Source organism: Carlito syrichta, unplaced genomic scaffold (assembly GCF_000164805.1).
Source record: "Carlito syrichta isolate Samal-C Ts95f unplaced genomic scaffold, Tarsius_syrichta-2.0.1 Scaffold313344, whole genome shotgun sequence".
In the NCBI taxonomy this organism is placed as follows: domain Eukaryota; kingdom Metazoa; phylum Chordata; class Mammalia; order Primates; family Tarsiidae; genus Carlito; species Carlito syrichta.
The window spans coordinates 833,276-849,847 of NW_007257440.1; the positions used below are offsets into that span (position 1 = coordinate 833,276).

General features: G+C 46.0%; 1 protein-coding gene across 8 annotated transcripts in view; it reads left to right on the top strand.

Annotated features, from left to right (window-relative positions):
• The window catches only part of MAPK8IP3 (mitogen-activated protein kinase 8 interacting protein 3), a 58,124-nt gene that overhangs the window by 653 nt on the left and 40,899 nt on the right, over positions 1 to 16,572 (top strand). The window lies entirely within an intron of this gene.

Genomic DNA, 16,572 nt, shown 5'->3' on the forward strand with positions numbered 1-16,572 from the left:
TCCCCATCCCGGGACGCCTCTTACCCGCCGACCCCAGGAGACCCCCGAGACCTCTGCCAGCCCCGGGAACCCCCCGAGACCCTTCCCGGAGCCTGCCCATCCCGGGACGTCCGCTCCCCGCCGGCCCCGGGAGCCCCCAGAGACCCGTCCCGGGACACCCCCTGTCCCGAGTCCCCTCAGAGCACCCCCATCCCGAGACACCCCCTCCCCGCCGGCCCCGGGAGCCCGCCCCGAGACCCTCGCCTGCCCCAGGAGCCCCCCTAGACCCGACCCGGGACACCCCTTGCCCAGAGCCGGCCCTGGAGCTCCCCCATCCCGAGACACCCCCTCCCCGCCCACCCAGAGACCCGTCCCGGGACAACCCCCTGTCCCGAGTCCCCTCAGAGCTCCCCCATCACGAGACACCCTCTCCCGCTGGCCCCGAGACCCACCGGAACACCTTCTGTGTCCAGACACTTCCTCCCCCCCCCCCGGAGCTCTCCCATCCCGAGACCCTCCCCAACCCACGCAGGAATCGTTCCCGGACTCCCTGTCCCGAAACCCCCTTCGACCACTCAGGGAACCCCCGCCAACCCGCCCCAAAACCTAGCCCCGGAACCCCCGCCAGCTCTGAGACTGCCCCTCATGCAGGTCCAGGCTTGGGTCCTGGCCCTCTCCTCCCGGCCTGGCGCCCTGGGAACCAGCCAGCCTCCCGCAGGCCTCTCTCGCCTCCACCCACCTTCCCCTCGGCACCAGTTCCCGGTGCTCTTCTTGTGTGTTCAGCCAAACCCATTTCCCAGACCCCAGCTTCTGCCTCTGTTCACTGCCCTACTATCCTGAACCCTCCCAGAAAAGGAATCCCGGGTTTTCCCACGGTACTGCAGCGGGAAGAGGTCTGTTGTTCCTTGTCCCTAATTCAGTACATTGAAGATCTGTGTGTGACATGGTTGAATTTGGTGACTGATATAAACACAGTACTAAAGCTGCAGGCAGGCTGTTCCTCTGTCACCAGGTGAAAGGCTTGTGGGCTCTGGAGGGGGATTTCTTTGTCCCTTGGTTCCCTTACTTGATAAGACTGTTACCTGATGTAGATAAGCCTAAGAAGCTACACTCTGGCTTCTGAGGAGTTAAAAATGGAATTTTGAAGTATTTAATTGTGTTCTAGGATGTCTCCATAACCTGGAAATCGCTTATTTATGAACCAGTTAGAAGAACCATGCACTGTAGGGAATACCACTTAGTTTTACTCATTCACCATAAAATATTTATCTCTGACTGTGTGCAGGACCCAGAGCCTCGCCCTTTGTCAGAAACCTGAGCACAAATGAAGCGGATTCGGGGATCTTGGGTTCCCAACCCTGCTGTGCCTCTGTGACCTTGGCCACGTCGCAGGCCCGCTCTGGATTTTGATTTTCCATCAGTGAAAGGAGTGAATTGCCCTAGATGATCTCTATGCTCAGAAATTCTGTCAGTCTAGGAGTTGAGTGATGCGCTTTGATGTGTGAATAGGAAGCATCTTATCAAGTGAGTTCAAATTCCTTTTCAATTAATTTGGCTTAAGACATTCTTGACTTTAGTATTGAAATGAAAGATTGTTTCAGTATTTTGGCTTTTTCTGAAACCAGAGTGGTTTATGCCCTAGTTTAGTTTAAATCACGTTTATAAAAAAAAAATAATAGTATCTTGTGTCATTTCTACTTGCTGTGGTTTCTTTTGCGTTTGGGTTTTGTCTGTCAAGATGCTGTTGTCTATTATGTTCAGGCTCCACCAGAACTGATTTAAAGCTCTCAGCTTAAGGGGTGCAAACGTGCATAGATATTAGAGCTCAGACTGACCCCAGGCATTTTAATGGGAGGAGAACTGGCCCTGAGAACTGGATGGGGCTGGACCAAGGTCACACATCCCAGAAGTGCCAGGCACAGAGTGACCCCTTATGCTGACCTGGGAGCTTCCTTCTGTGTCATGCTACTGTAGGGCATCAGAGGCTACTCCCCAGAGGTCTGGAGTGCTGGGGCTTCCCTCACCCGCCTTGGCTGTTCCCGTGCACTGGGCACTGTCCCCACTTCTCTACCACTCTTGGTGGCCAGTTGATTCCTGACTGAGGTTTCTGGGTGGGTTTCTTTTCTTTCACCCTGGACTTATGTGGTCAATGCAGGAACTAAGAGGAGAAAATCGAGAAGGGCAACATTAAGACTAGGAATCATAACTTTGTCACTGAAAAATGAGCCATGCATAGGTTAGGTACTGCTATTCCTGTACAGTTCAAATGCAACCCCCAGCAAGTGTGTCTCTGCCCTCCCACTTAGGCTCACACTGGACTGAGCCGGTGGTTGTGTGTATGGTTTGCAAAAAGTTCACCTCCAGCAGCAAGACCCACCTTTGCCACAACTATCTAAAGAAGCTACACAGGGAGCTTCGGGAGCAGAGCCTCAAAGCAAACATGCCTGGCTGGCCAGCTTGGAGGCAGTAATTCAGTGCTAACAGTATGCCCTTGGAAAGACCTCAGGTCTTTGCAATGAAAGAAAAGGGCTCAGTACCGTCAACGTGTGGCGTGCTTGCTACTTTATTGAGTCAAGTAGACGTTCATTTCCAGCTTTTGGAAAAGACCACTGTGCACCGTGGGCCGGCTTCTTTTTCTAGGCAGGGACTCGTGATCACATAGATGTGTGTCTGATAACATGAGAGTGGACGTCACAGGCTGCAGGCATGTCTCGTTGCAGAGGAGCTCCTGGGTGAGCTGTCAGCGGAAGCTCCATCCCTACCCACTCTGTTCAAGAAGGCTTAGTCAGAGATGGGTAACCTGAGCCGTCTGCAGCCTTCTGAGCGGACACAATCTGCAGAGGTTTCTTAAAAGCCTTCAGCAGAGCAAATAACCCTGTCCCTACTTCTTACCCATAATAACCGCAGCAAGAGATTCTGAGTCTGTTCTGATACTGGCCGGCTAGTTGTATAGGAGTGACAGGAACTAGAGAAGGTAGGGTGCCAGGAGAAGGACCCAAGCTTTGGCATCTGCAGACACCGGCCTGGACGCCAGCCCAGCCCTCAGGAGATGCACACCTGACGGCCAGCATCTTCCCCTCGCTGGGCCGCAGGTGCATTTAGCAGAGCCAGGGCCAAGCCCTTGACGAATTCTCAGGGCAGCCTGGGATGGCAAGCACTGAGCATTGTCACCTGCCTGCTGTACAGTGCTGAGTCTGGACATGCAGGTTCTGACACAAGTTTTTTTAAATCCCTCCAGCTCTTTGCATTGGAAGAAAAGGTGGGAAGCGGGCAGTTGGCTGTTGGGCCTGGAGGGGAGCAGATGCCCCCTGCTCATGTCGCCCAGCATAATCCCTGAGGGAGGTATGTGTGGAGCAACTATGTCTGCCAAACTGACCCGGGCAGCAAAGAGTCCCTCTCCCTGCAATGATCAACCCCTTAGCCTGGGAGAGGGAGAAAAATGTTTGAGAGCTGACGTGCAAGGATTAGTAGTCATTATTTGCCTTAAAATCTTCTTAAACCCAAAGAAACTGCTAGTTAGTAACACCCCCACCTGGTCTCAAGCAGTTGATGTTCTGTCAACAAAACAGATGTGGATATTTGCTGATAATTCAGTATTCGATGCTGTGTGAGGAAAACATACAAATAGAGGAAAATATCCCAAACTTATTTCTTCCTAGTTAAATAAAAGTAATTCATTTCATAAGCGGACATCTGGATGGGCTTAAGCTGGAAAAACAAACACCATAATTCTACTTTGCAGAAATGGCCATTTTGCCTCTCCCCCCCTCCCTTTTTTTCCTCTATTCTATTTGATCTGCAGGAATTTTTATTCATCAGTGAATTAATACACTGAGTCTGAAATTTGTGTTCTTATTTTCCATATTACAAATAGTAAATTCACCACTGCTTGGCCAGAGTATGTGATTTCTTCTTTTGCCATGTTGTAATATTCAGAACAGCTTTTAAGAATTGTGTTTAGGCCGGGTTTGGTGGCTCAGCTTGTAATTGCGGCACTTTGGGAGGCCGAGGCAAGTGGATTGCCTGAGCCCGCTGGTTCGAGACCAGCCCAGGCAACTTGGTGAGACCTCGTCTCTACAATAAAATAAAAAATAACTGGACGTGGTAGCGCGCATCTGTAGTTCTGGGCTACTCGGAAGGCTGAGGTAGAAGGATCACTGGAGCCCAGAAGGTTGACACTGGAGTGGCGGTGAGTGAGCATGCCACTGCACTCCAGCCTGGGTGAAAGAATGAGATTTCAACTCAAAAAAAGAATTGTTTTTAGAGGAAGCTGTTGAAATGTAGTAGCCACAGCTACCTTTCCTAGTTGCAGTGACAGCAGTCAGACCGTGTCGAACACTGAGAGAAGTCAGTTCTTTCAAAATTCGGATTTCTGAATGAAATTCAACATGGTTGTTTCATTTTTAAGTCTTTTAAAACTCTGTTTTGAAATAATATACAGAAAGGTTGCAGAAATAATACTCTTCACCCAGATTCCTAGTGAGAGCATTTCCCACATAGCTTCACGGCTCCTTCATGTGCCTGTAGTGTCCTGTCTCCTGGGTGCTTCCTTTGCAGGCTGTGCCTGCTCACCTCATGAGCCTGGTGAGCAGAGGCTGGACATGTGTCTTCGACCTCGGCGGGAAGACCCGGGTTGCCAAGCCTCACACAGAGCCTGGTGGCTCCTTGCCCTTTGCAGATGGGCAAGAGGAGATAGTTTGAGTACCCATTCATTACCAGGGTAGGAGATGACCTGCTAGTGTGTGAAAACTGCAAAAGGTAAACCCAGGAGTGCTGTCCGAGCAACTGGCTCTCCACACGCATTTTCCTTTGGTCTGGGGAAAGTGGGTCCCAAGCTGCCTCCTGTGGTCTTGCGTGTCCTGGCGTCACTAGATCCCAGTGTTCTTTTAGCCCCGATCATTCTTTAATGTGCCCACTTTTCATTTCCTTTGCTACCGGCTGCTTCCAGTCACCGCCGTCCCTGGGTGCCCCCACCACTCCCCTCCCAACTCTTCTCCAGACCAGAGCACCTTCACAAAGCACATCTCATCTTCCCACTCCTGTTCACCATGTCCTCAATCCTCACAAAATGTTGAGTACCAGGCAAGGGTGATTAGCTCCTTGCTCTCCTGGCAGACATAGCCATATATCTCAGAAAGCAACAAAATGAGAGGATGTGAGGGACCAGGTGCGGTGGCTCACTCCTGTAATGCCAGGGCTTTTTAAAAAAAAATTTTTTTTTAATTAACCAGGTAGTATTACATGCCTGTAGTCCTAGGTACTCAGGAGGCTGAGACAGGAGAGGCTTGAGGCCAGGAGTTTGAGGCTGCAGTGAGCTGTGATTGCACCTCTGCACTCCAACCTAGATGACAGAGTGAGAGACTCTGTCTTTAAAAAAAAAAAAAAAAGAAAATGCAAGGATGTGAGTGACAAGGTGGGGACAGGACACTGGATAGACAGAGCAAGACACTGTCTCAAATTAGAGACCCCAACCTGAACACCCCTCTCACCAGCCTCATCTCCCTCTGGTCTCTCTTCTCCCAAACCTGGCCTCACTGTCTTCTACTCCCCTCCCCAACCCCTGCATGCATGCTGCTCCTGATGTCTAGACCACCTGTCCATGGCTTACCTGGCCAGTTTCTGTCCCTGCCCAACTTCCTAGCATCTGACAGTGCACTGCGTGGAGATGTGAATGAGGAGAGCGGATGACTGCTGTCCCCACCTGGGGGGGGGGTGGGCAGCAGCTTGGCCCCCACCATGCCTCTTAACTGGCATCCTCAAGTTAAGCTACCTTCTGCTTCACAAAGGGGGCAGCACCCTCTGCTTGTTCAGCCTGAGCCTGTTCTTTTCTCCTGCACTGCACCCTGGAGGTGCTAGGCATCTGTGTGTGTGCATGAGGAGAGAAGTCGTCTTTCCTCTACCTCTGCACATCGCACCAAACTGACCATTCCATTCCTGAAGGTTAGGGCCATCTCTTTGGAGCAGCCATTCTGTCTGGCAAAACTTTCTGTGATGATGAAAATGCTGTATTTTGTGCTGTCCAGTTCAGTAGCTGCTGGCCACATAGGGCCATCAATCACTTCAAGTGTGACTCGTGGAACCAAGGAACTGAGTTTTTAGTTGTATATGTTTCCTCCTTTCTTTTTAGAGAGACAGGGTCTTGCTCTGTTGCCCAGCTGAGTGCAGTGGCATAATCATGGCTTGCTGCAGCCTCAAACTCCTGGGCTCGAGTAGATCCTCCTGCTTCGGCCTCAGCATTTTCCATCGTGCCCTGATTATATTTCATTTTCGTTATTTAAAGTTGACATAGCCACACGTGGCTAGGACTGCTGTCCTGGACAGTGCGGCAGTGAACAGTCTAGCCAAGTCACCTTAATATAAGGGCAGGTAGTAAGTTACTTATTTTAAAGATGTAGGGTACAATTCAGGATTAGGTATACAAGCGGTCATTGTACAGGTAAAGTTTGAGCCTCCCTTTGGTCCCCACTTTGCCTGGATTGAGGCAAATGTTGTTGTTTTTTGTTTGTTTGTTTGTTTTCAATGGACATATTCCAAAAAGAGGGGAGATACCAAAGCAGTGGATTTCTCATATAGGAGACCAGACAGAAGAAAACACTGTGAGCTGTTGAAGGAGGAGTGAGGCCAGCTATTTAGGAAGCCACAGAGAGAGGTGATTAAACTCTTGGAAGGCTGAGGAACCTGCTGGGGAATCCCTAGTGGCTCAAAAACATCTGTGCTTGGGCCATAGGATTGAATCTTTTACCCTAGGCTTCATTTTTTTTTCCAGGGGTGGGAGGGGAGTGGTGGCAATTTTATTAAGGTATCATTGATGGAACTGCACATACTTGGTGTACTTTGATGAGTTTTAACATCTGTACAGATTCCTGAAGTCATCCCTACAATCAAGGTAGCGTAGACACCAATCACCTGAGTTTTTTCATGCCCTTTGTAATCTCTTCCCCCACCTCTCCCTGCTTTCCCTGTGCCCAGGTAACCACTGATCTATACTTTCTCTCACTATAAATTAATTTGATTTTCTAGAACTTTATATAGATGGAATCGTGCCATCTATACGCTCTTTATGCCTGGCTTCTTTCACTCTACACAATGATTTTCAGATTCATCCAGGTTGTTGCTGAATAGTGTCCCATCATACAGCTGTTTGTCTACCTGTACTCTGTCACAGGTCTTGGAACAGGCACTGCTCAGGGCAGGCTTGTTTTTGCAGGCAGTGGCACAGAGTAACAAGCAGAGGACTGCTGGAAGAGATGCAATAAAACCTAAGAGGCTAGAGGCAGTTTATAACCCAGTGTCAGAACTAGCATGTCCTGTAAAGCACCCTGATCACTGGTGGAAATTCTCATCCCAGGAAGTGAAGTGTTTGCCCATGAAGTCATTAATCAATTACATTCTTCTAAAAACCCACTGTAGGCAAGAGATTTGGGGAATGTCACGTTAAGTGTAAAAGGACCCTTTCCTCAAGGATGTACCTTCATTTGTTGGGGGTTCTGAGACAAGGGATTAGCAGATACTTTTTTTCGGCAATGGCAGAGTCAAAAGCAATGCCTTTTATCTAAGTTTTCTGGGTGTCCCGTCTGCCCCACGCTTTTCCCCAGCCAGCCTTCATGTCACCCTTCCATCTCCCTAGTAAATCAATTCCCAAACAAACACAAAATCCCAGTGGCTGCTTTCTCATGTTTGCCTCTGTGTGCTGTTTCAAGTTTAGAATGTTAATCTCTTGAGAGGAAGGACTCTTTTGTCTCCTGAGAAGAGTAAACTGAGACATCCTTAGCATGGCTCCTGTTCAATGGAACAACAGGGAGCCGAAAACTGGAGTAGGTTTGGAAGTTTAAGCCAGTGTAGCCAGGCGTGGTAGTTCAAGCCTGTAATTCCAGCACTTTTAGAGGCACAGGTGAGAGGATTGACTGAGCCCAGGGGTTCAAGACCAGCCTGGCCAGCTTGGCGAGACCTCGTCTCTACAATTAATCAAAACATCAGCCGGACGTGGTGGCACATGCCTGTAGTTCCAGCTACTTGTAAGGCTGAGGCGGAAGGCTCACCTGAGCCCAGCAGGTTGAGGCTGTGGTGGCCGTGAGTATGCCACTGCACTCAAGCCTGGGTGACAGAATAAGACTCCAACTCAAGAAGAAGCCAGTATAAGCTGTTAAGATGCTTCAGAGAATAATTTTTCCCAGGGAGATTTTCTTTTCCACAGGATGGGACTTTAGTTTTGTCTTCACTTTTCTTACTTCCCTGGCACCAGCCATGTATTTTCTTTTTCTTTTTTTTTCTGTCTGCCTTACCAATTCTTAAAAAGCAGTGTGCATTGAACCGGTTGAAATTTGTTTTAGGTGCTGCTGATGCAGGCAACCCTTTTCCATAAACGTGAAGAGCCCTTTCAACCTGACTTTTGTGTTGCTGCTGAGCTTGTGGCCAGATCCAGCCCCGCATATAATGCTTGAATACAGGAATGATCTTCCCTTGACCCGTACGCCATCTGGTGAACTTGGGAGACAGCTTTTGTAACTCCAGGGCCACAGCCCCCCCTGCACGTCCTCTCTTTGCATGTTAGATGTAGGTGGCTGTGCAGTTGTGGCGATGGAAAGACAACGCTGACTGCTCCCTGCCAGCCCTCCAGAAACACCTGATTGTGACAGTCAACATTCAGGATTTAGCTGTGGAGAAGGGCATCTCCTCTGGATCCAGAAGACTGCACCAGCCCCCAGCTGTTTGTGTCTGCCTGCTTAAGAGAAAATAACAAAAAAGAGCATTTTTCTCTCGGAAATTCCTCCACCCCCTCTCTCCTGAGGAAGGAAACAAATGAGTATATAATACAAAAGAGCAAGACCTTTGATTCCCTGCAGCACTCATTTCTAACCAGCCAACCAGAGGTGACTCTGGCCCAAAGGACACATGAGAGGGAGGGTGCAAATTTAATTTAATTCACTCTGCCAGTAAAGCAGAGTGAATTAAATTAATTTTGGTAAAATCACCAAAAGTCTAGTGATTACGTTACAAAAGAGTGCTTACCTAGTCATCGCTCTTGCATTCTGGGAATTGGGAACACAGACTCCCATTATTGTCATTTTGATATTCTGTTTGACATGAAAAGTTGGTTCACTGCCTAACTTTGCTTGTTTACATATAAAATGGGAAGGACGATCTCATTCCATGGGAATACTAAGAAAAACTGACATGGATTACTAGATTTTGGAAGAGCTTCTGCTCTTAGGTTATATTAATATGTATCTTGAAATTCAGCAAAAAGCAAATTCTGAAAACAAAAGTTGAATTTAATTTTAAAACAGAGCACTTTGTTAGTGGGAAGGAGGGGGAATTATATCTTTAAAAAGGGAATCCTGTGGTGTATTGGTATTTAGAAGTGAGAATTAGTTCATATCTAGACTAAGGGTCAGGCACCAGCGTGTTTTCTTTCATCTTATAATTTCAAGTCTTTGCTCTTTGGGTGCTCAAAAGATGAGCCTTATACATCTGTATGCTACCATATGCTACATGACATTTTGATTTGGTTAGACAGATGATAATTTCAAATAAATTCTATCCTATAGTACATATAGTTTGCATGTGTACAAAAAAAAAGTTTTCACTTTGCTGTAGCCAGATCTTTGGGACTAAGATACTATTGTGCTGGGTTTTTTTTTTTGTTTTTTGGGGTTTTTTTGATGAAGTTCTTACTCTGTTGCTCAGGCTGGGGTGCAGTTGCCCAATAACGGCTCACTGCAGCCTCAACCTCCTGGGCTCAGGTGATCCTTTCTCCTAAGCCTCCCAAGTTGCTGGGACTACAGCCATGCGCCACCACACCCTTTTTTTTTTTTTTGTAGAGACAGAGTCTTTATTGCTCAGGCTGGTCTCAAACTTATGGGTTCAAGTGATCTTTCCGCCTCAGCCTCCTAAAGTGCCACCTACCCTACCGTATTCTCCACCACTGAAAATTCTTGGGTCTCTTAAACTGAGGTAAATGATCTATAAATAAACATATTTTCTACTTCTTTAAAAACATCTTCTGAATTTTGGGGACTAAAACCAACCCAGTTAATGAAGCTCACTGCTGAGCGCCCCCAGCTCCCCCCCCCCCCCCCCCGCAAAACACACACAGCTGCCCTGCCTGGTGCTTGATTAGAACTTGAATTCACCATGCCCTTTCCTCTCTCTGGGTGACAGAGTGAGACTCCGATTCAAAAGAAAAGAAAAGAAAATTGCATTGAGTATTCAAGTTAGGTGAAATGGTTGACTTGCATTTTTGTTAACTTTAATTTAATTTCCATAATAGCATTGGAATAATTTTTTCAAGAGGAGAAGAGCATTTTCTTTATGCCATAAAAAATCATCTTGTTTTGTAGCATTTTCATACACTCAGATCCCCTGCGGGTTGTTCCTGATTCAGCTCTGACCGGTCAGATGCAGGCTTCTTCTGAGAGACAGGAGCTCCCTGACAGCATGGACTGCTGTTGTCTTCCCTTCCACGGCCCCTTCTGTGGAGGCAAGCAGGGAGGATGAGAGATGGCTCAAACCAGGGCATTTTTGTCTACTGGCAGTAGTGTGTGGATTTCGTGGGGCTCTTTGTTCATCTCCCATGTGAGTGCCCACTCCCTATCACCTTGGTGAGCTAGATGACCAGAAAGCCTAGAGGACAGGGCAGTTTTGGATCCCAAGCCCAGATTCCGTGTGGTCTGGGACACCTTGCGTTCTTACCCACCACGAGGTCCTTTCCCAGCCACTTAGGTGTGCACATATACCTTTGGCCTTGAGGACACCCACATACACAACTGACTTAGATGTCTTTTCCTTTGTTAATAGCTCATTTCCTAATGCTGAAAGACTGTAAACTATAATGTCCTAGGAACCTATAGGCATATATGGCCTGACAGCACTTTTTGACATTTACTCACATTGGATTTTAATTGTCACCTACCAGGATAGGCTATAGGAAAGTCTTGACCTTCTGGGGAATCTGAGGGTGGATTTTCTGACTTTGTCTTAAGTTTGGAAAACTTGACCAACTCCCAGATATCAAATGCAGGTGTTAAGATGAATATAGATGGAAAAAAGTTCTAGTGAAATAACACTATCACCGAAGAACCCTTTTCTTTGCATGAACTAGTGCCTCATTTCAGTGGTAGGACAGTGAACAGTTAAAAGAAAGGAAGAATGGTTCAGCTTCCGGCCCCAGAAGTCCCATCACTTCACTCCTCACTCTTTACTTATTCCAGATGAGCTTTCTCTCATCCTAGGTCCGACCTCAAGTATCTTCTTGAAAACAAGGACACGCCAGGCTCCGTGGCTCAGCCTGTAATCCCGTGCCTTTGGGAGGCTGAGGTGAGTGGATTGCCTGAGCCCGCGGGTTCGAGACCCGCCTGGGTAGGCGAGACCTCGTCTCTACAATAAATTTTTTTAAATTAGCTGGGCGTGGTAGTGCGCGCCTGTAATTCTGGCTACTCGGAAGGCTGAGGCGGAAGGATCACCAGAGCCCAGCAGGTCAAGGCTGCGGTGGCCGGGAGCGGCCACTGCACTCCAGTCTGGGCGACAGAGTGAGACTCCAACTCTAAAAAAAAGAAAAAGAAAACAAGGACAGGATTTGGGATGGGGCGTGGTGGCTCATGCACTTTGGGAGGCCAAGGCAGGAGGATCACTTGAGGCCAGGAGTTCCAGACCAGCCTGGGCAACAGAGCAAGACCTTACCTCTACAAAAAATAAAAAATCAGCAGGGCATGAAATGCAGAGATGGCGAGAGTTCTAGGAAAAGGTGCTGTCCCATGTGTTAAAGGGAGTATACATTGAGACACTTTCTGAAGAGTGACTTAGTGTGTGACCAGAGCCTCAGAGAGCAGACAGCCAGTGGGCAGGTACACAAAGGTGTGTGTGCACAGAGCTTTGTGATGACAGTGAGCATTTCAAAACAACCTGAAAGTCCAACAGGAGGTAACAGATCAAGTAAACTGCTCTACGCACATACTCAGAACAGAACATGCACTGTCAAAAATGGAACTGCTAGAATACATTGATTGGTGTAGAAAGGTATTCCAGTATAAGTGAGTGAATAAATCAGGTTACAAAATGCTGTGAGCAAAATGATCACACGTCTGCCCGCTCCCCACACATACACACACACATGCACATGTTGAAGAGTGTCACACAATTTTAATTGTTTCTCTAGACGGTAAGATTATAATTTTGATTTTTTCCATTCTTTTTTTATTTTTTACTTTAAAGGTGTGGGGCACAACTCAGGATTAGGTATACAAGTGGTCATTGTACAGGCAAAGCTTAGTCCTCCCTTTGGTCCCCACTTTGCCTGGTTTGAGATCAAGTACCATTATTGATGTTGTGCCCCCCACCCCCACCAGCATCCTGCTACTGCCAGTTCCTTTCTCATAGTATTATGGTAAATGTTCAGGATCTGCCTATGAGTGAGAACACGTGGTACTCTGTTCTTTGTTTCTGTAATAGACCATGGAGTGCGATAGACTCTAAATCCATCCAAGTTGCTGCAAAGTCCATATATTGGTCCTTCTTTATGAACACATAATATTCCATTGTGTATATGTACCACATTTTCTTATCCAGTCCAGTTTTGTTGGGCAGCATGGTTGATTCCTTGTTTTTGCTATTGTGAATAGGGCTGCAATAAGCATGCGTGTGCAAGTATCTTTTTTGTAGAATGATTTGAGTTCCTCTGGGTATATTCCCAGTAGGGGGATTGCTGAGTCATATGGAAGGTCAGTGTCTAGTTATTTTAGAAATCACCACACTGTTTTCCAAAGAGGTTGCACTAGTTTGCATTCCCACCAGCTGTGTAGAAGTGTTCCTTTTTCTCCACATCCTCACCAGCATCTGTTGTTGTTTGAGTTGGAGTCTCACTCTGTCACTCAGGCTGGAGTGCAGTGGCACACTCATGGCCACTGCAGCATCGACCTGCTGAGCTCAGGTGATCCTTCCACCTCAGCCTTCCAAGTAGCTGTAACTACAGGCATGCACTACCACACCCAGCTAATTTTTTGATTTATTGTAGAGATGGGGTCTTGCCAAGTTGCCCAGGCTGGTCTCAAATCCATGGGCTCAGGCAATCCTCTCACCTCGGCCTCCCAAAGTGCTGAGATTATAGGCGTGAGCCACTGCACCGGCCTGTTTGTTTTATTAATGATGGCTATTCTTACTGGGGTTAAGTGGTATCTCAATGTGGTTTTGATTTGCATTTCTCTGACGATTAGTGAGGCTGAGCACTTTTTCATGTGTCCGTTGGCTGCCTGTATATCTTCTTTTGAGAAGTGTATATTCATGTTTTGCCCACTTTTTAATGGGACTATTTATTTGTTTTCCTTCTGGCACATTTGAGTTCCTTGTAGACCCTAGATATTAGGCCTTTGTCAGATATACAGTTGGCAAGTATTTTTTACCATTCTGTGGACTGTCTCCCTGCTCTCTTGATGGTCTCTTTTGCTTTGCAGAAGCTTTTCAGCTTGATGAGGTCCCACTTGTCTATCTTACCTCCTATGCATGGGCACTTGGGGTTTTGATCAAGAATTGATTGCCAATTTTAATTTCCATAAGAGTGTCTCCTGCATTTTCTAAGGTTCTTATAGTTTGAGGTTTTACGTTTAGGTCTTTGATTCATTTAGAGTTGATTTTGGTATATGGTGATAGGTAGGGGTCCTGTTTCAATCTTCAGCGTGTGGACAGGCAGTTTTCCCAGCACCATTTACTGAATAGGTTCTCCTCTCCCCAATGGTTGTTGGTGGAGGCTTTGTTGAAGATGAGTTTGTTGAGAAATTGAGGTTTTGCTTCCAGAATCTCTGTCCTGTTCCATTGGTCTATATGTTTGTTCTTGTACTAATACCAGACTGTTTCAATTATTGTAGCCTTATAATAAAGTTTAAAGTCTGGAATTGTGTTACCTCCTGCTTTGTTTCTTTTATTAAGGATTGTTTTGGCTATTTGTGGTTGTTTATGTTTCCATATGAATTTCTGTATTGTCCTTTCCAGGTCCAAGAAGAATGATGTTGGTAATTTCATGGGTATTGCATTGAATCTGCAGATTGCCTTGGGTAGGATGGACATCTTAACAATGTTGATTCTTCCTATCCATGAGCATGGAATATTTTTCCATTTGTTTGTGTCTTCTTGGATTTCTTTGAGCAGTATTTTGTAGTTTTCATTGTAAAGGTCTTTCACTTCTCTGGTTAGGGAGATGCCGAAGTATTTCATTTTTTTGTGGGTAGCTATTGTGAGTGGGATTGTGCTTTTTATTTGGTTCTCTGCCTGTTTATTGTTGGTATATAAGACTACAACTGTCTTTTGCACATTTATTTTGTACTCTGAGACTTTGCCAAAGTTCTTCATCAATGAAAGCAGGTTTTTGACAGATTGTCTTGGGTTTTCAAGGAATAGGATCATATCATCAGCAAAGAGGGATAACTTAACTTCCTCTTTTCCTATTTGGATACCCCTGATTTCCTTTTCTTGTCTAATTGCTCTAGCTAGGACTTCCAACACAATGTTGAACAAGACGGATGAGAATGGACAGTCTTGTTCTGGTTTTCAGGGGAAATGTCTCCAGTTTCTGTCCATTTAGCAATATGCTGGCTTTGGGTTTATCGTAGATGGTGCTTACTATTTTGAGGTATGTTCCTTCTATGCCTAGGTGTTTGAGGGTTTTATCAAGAAGGAATGCTTTATTTTATCAAAAGCTTTTGCTGCATCTAAAGATATAATCATGTGGTCCTTGTTTTTATATCTGTTGATGTATTTAATCACATTTTTGGTCTTGTGGATGTTGAACCAACCCTGCATCCTGGGGATGAAGCCTACTTGGTCATAGTGGATGATTTTTGAGATGTGTTGTTGGATCTGGTTTGCTAGAATCTTATTGAGAATTTTTGCATATATGTTAATTAGGGATATTGGCCTGTACTTCTCTTTTTTGTTAGATCTTTACCCAGTTTGGGTATCGGTGTGATGTTTGCTCCGTAAAATGATTTGGGACGAATTCTGTCCTTCTTAGTTGCCTAGAATACTTTCAATAGGATTGGTATCAGCTCCTCCTTGTACATTTTATAGAATTCTGCTGGAAAGCTGAATAGTCCAGGGCTTTTTTTTGTAGGTAGTTTTCTTATGACAGAGTCAATTTCCTGGGTTATTATCAGTCTATTTAGTGTCTCAATGTCTTCTTGTTTCAACCTTGGGAGGTTGTGTGATATCAGAACCTCCATTTAGTTTAGGTTATCAAGCTTGTTTCCATACAGGTGTGCATAGTAATCTCTGATAGTCTTTTGTATTTCTTTGGGGTCAGTTGTGATTTTATCTTTTGCATTTCTGATTATGTTTATTTAGACTTTGTCTTTTTCTTGGTCATTCTGGTCCTCTGATTTTTCTACAAAAACCATCTGATTTTTCCACAAAAGCATGTTTGTGTAATTCTTTTCTTTTTTTTAAGTAACAGGAATTAAAATTGCCCAATTAAAAATATTTCCTTATCAGTCAGTTAATAGCATTTATTTGTTCTTCATATGCAGGTTGTAGCCACAATTATTCAAAACCACATATTTTTGGTTTTGTACAGCTGCACAAAAAATTGTGCATTTTCCTGGCCCATGGATGTTTGTTTTTCCTCATTTTAGTTAAGATGCATGTGATGTTCTCAGAACAGACTTCTTCCAGCAACCTCCTCTTCCCTCTTCCCCTCCCCACTACCAGCCTCTCCTCTGGGGCTTTCTGCCCTTTCAACCACTGCACGGAGTGAGTCATCCTTTGGGCAGGAGCCCCGGTGGTTTTCAGCACAAATACCTTTTTGGAAACTGCTGTAGGAAGAAGCATCTAGGGGCCTGGTGTCCAGGTGGGGAAATGGGTAGTTATTCTAGGTAGCACAGCTGTGGCCACCACTAATTCGTCTACTCTTCGAGATACTCCACACCTGAAGTCAACCGTCAGTTTTATATTCCCATCTTCTGAGAAACTCTTTGTCTTAAGAACCCAGCTGATATTTGTGCTTCCTGCAAATGAAATTTCTTGATAATATTCCCCAGTTTTGACTGGGCACAGTGGCTCATGCCTGTAATACTAGCACTTTGGGAAGCCAAGGTGTAGAGATTGTTCGAGGCCAGGAGTCAAGACCAGCCTGGCCAATATAGCAAGACCCAAACTCTACAAAAATTTTTTAAAGAAGTAGCCTGGCTCCGTGGCACACTCCTATAGTTTTAGCTACTCAAGAGCCTGAAGCGGGAGGATCACTTGAGCCCAGGAATTGGGGGCTGCATTGAGCCATGATCACACCAGTGCACTCTAACCTGGGCGACAGAACAAAACCCTGACTCAAAAAGAAAAAAATACATATACGTCCCCCAGTTTGACACTCAATAAAATCGAGGTTTCAACAGCTCCCCTTCTGGGCTGCTGTAGGAATTACACCTGGTGGTCTGGGTTTCTGCCTGATGCTGACCCCTCCCTGCAGCCTGACCACACCCCAGCTTCACTGATATTTCTGCTCCTCAGATCTTTCAAGAGCTTCCTTTACTTTGCAAAGTGCTTTCTTTTCACTTGATTTGATAATAATTTTGCTCCGAAACTTAGCATGTAAAGTTAAGATTCCAAACCTAAACT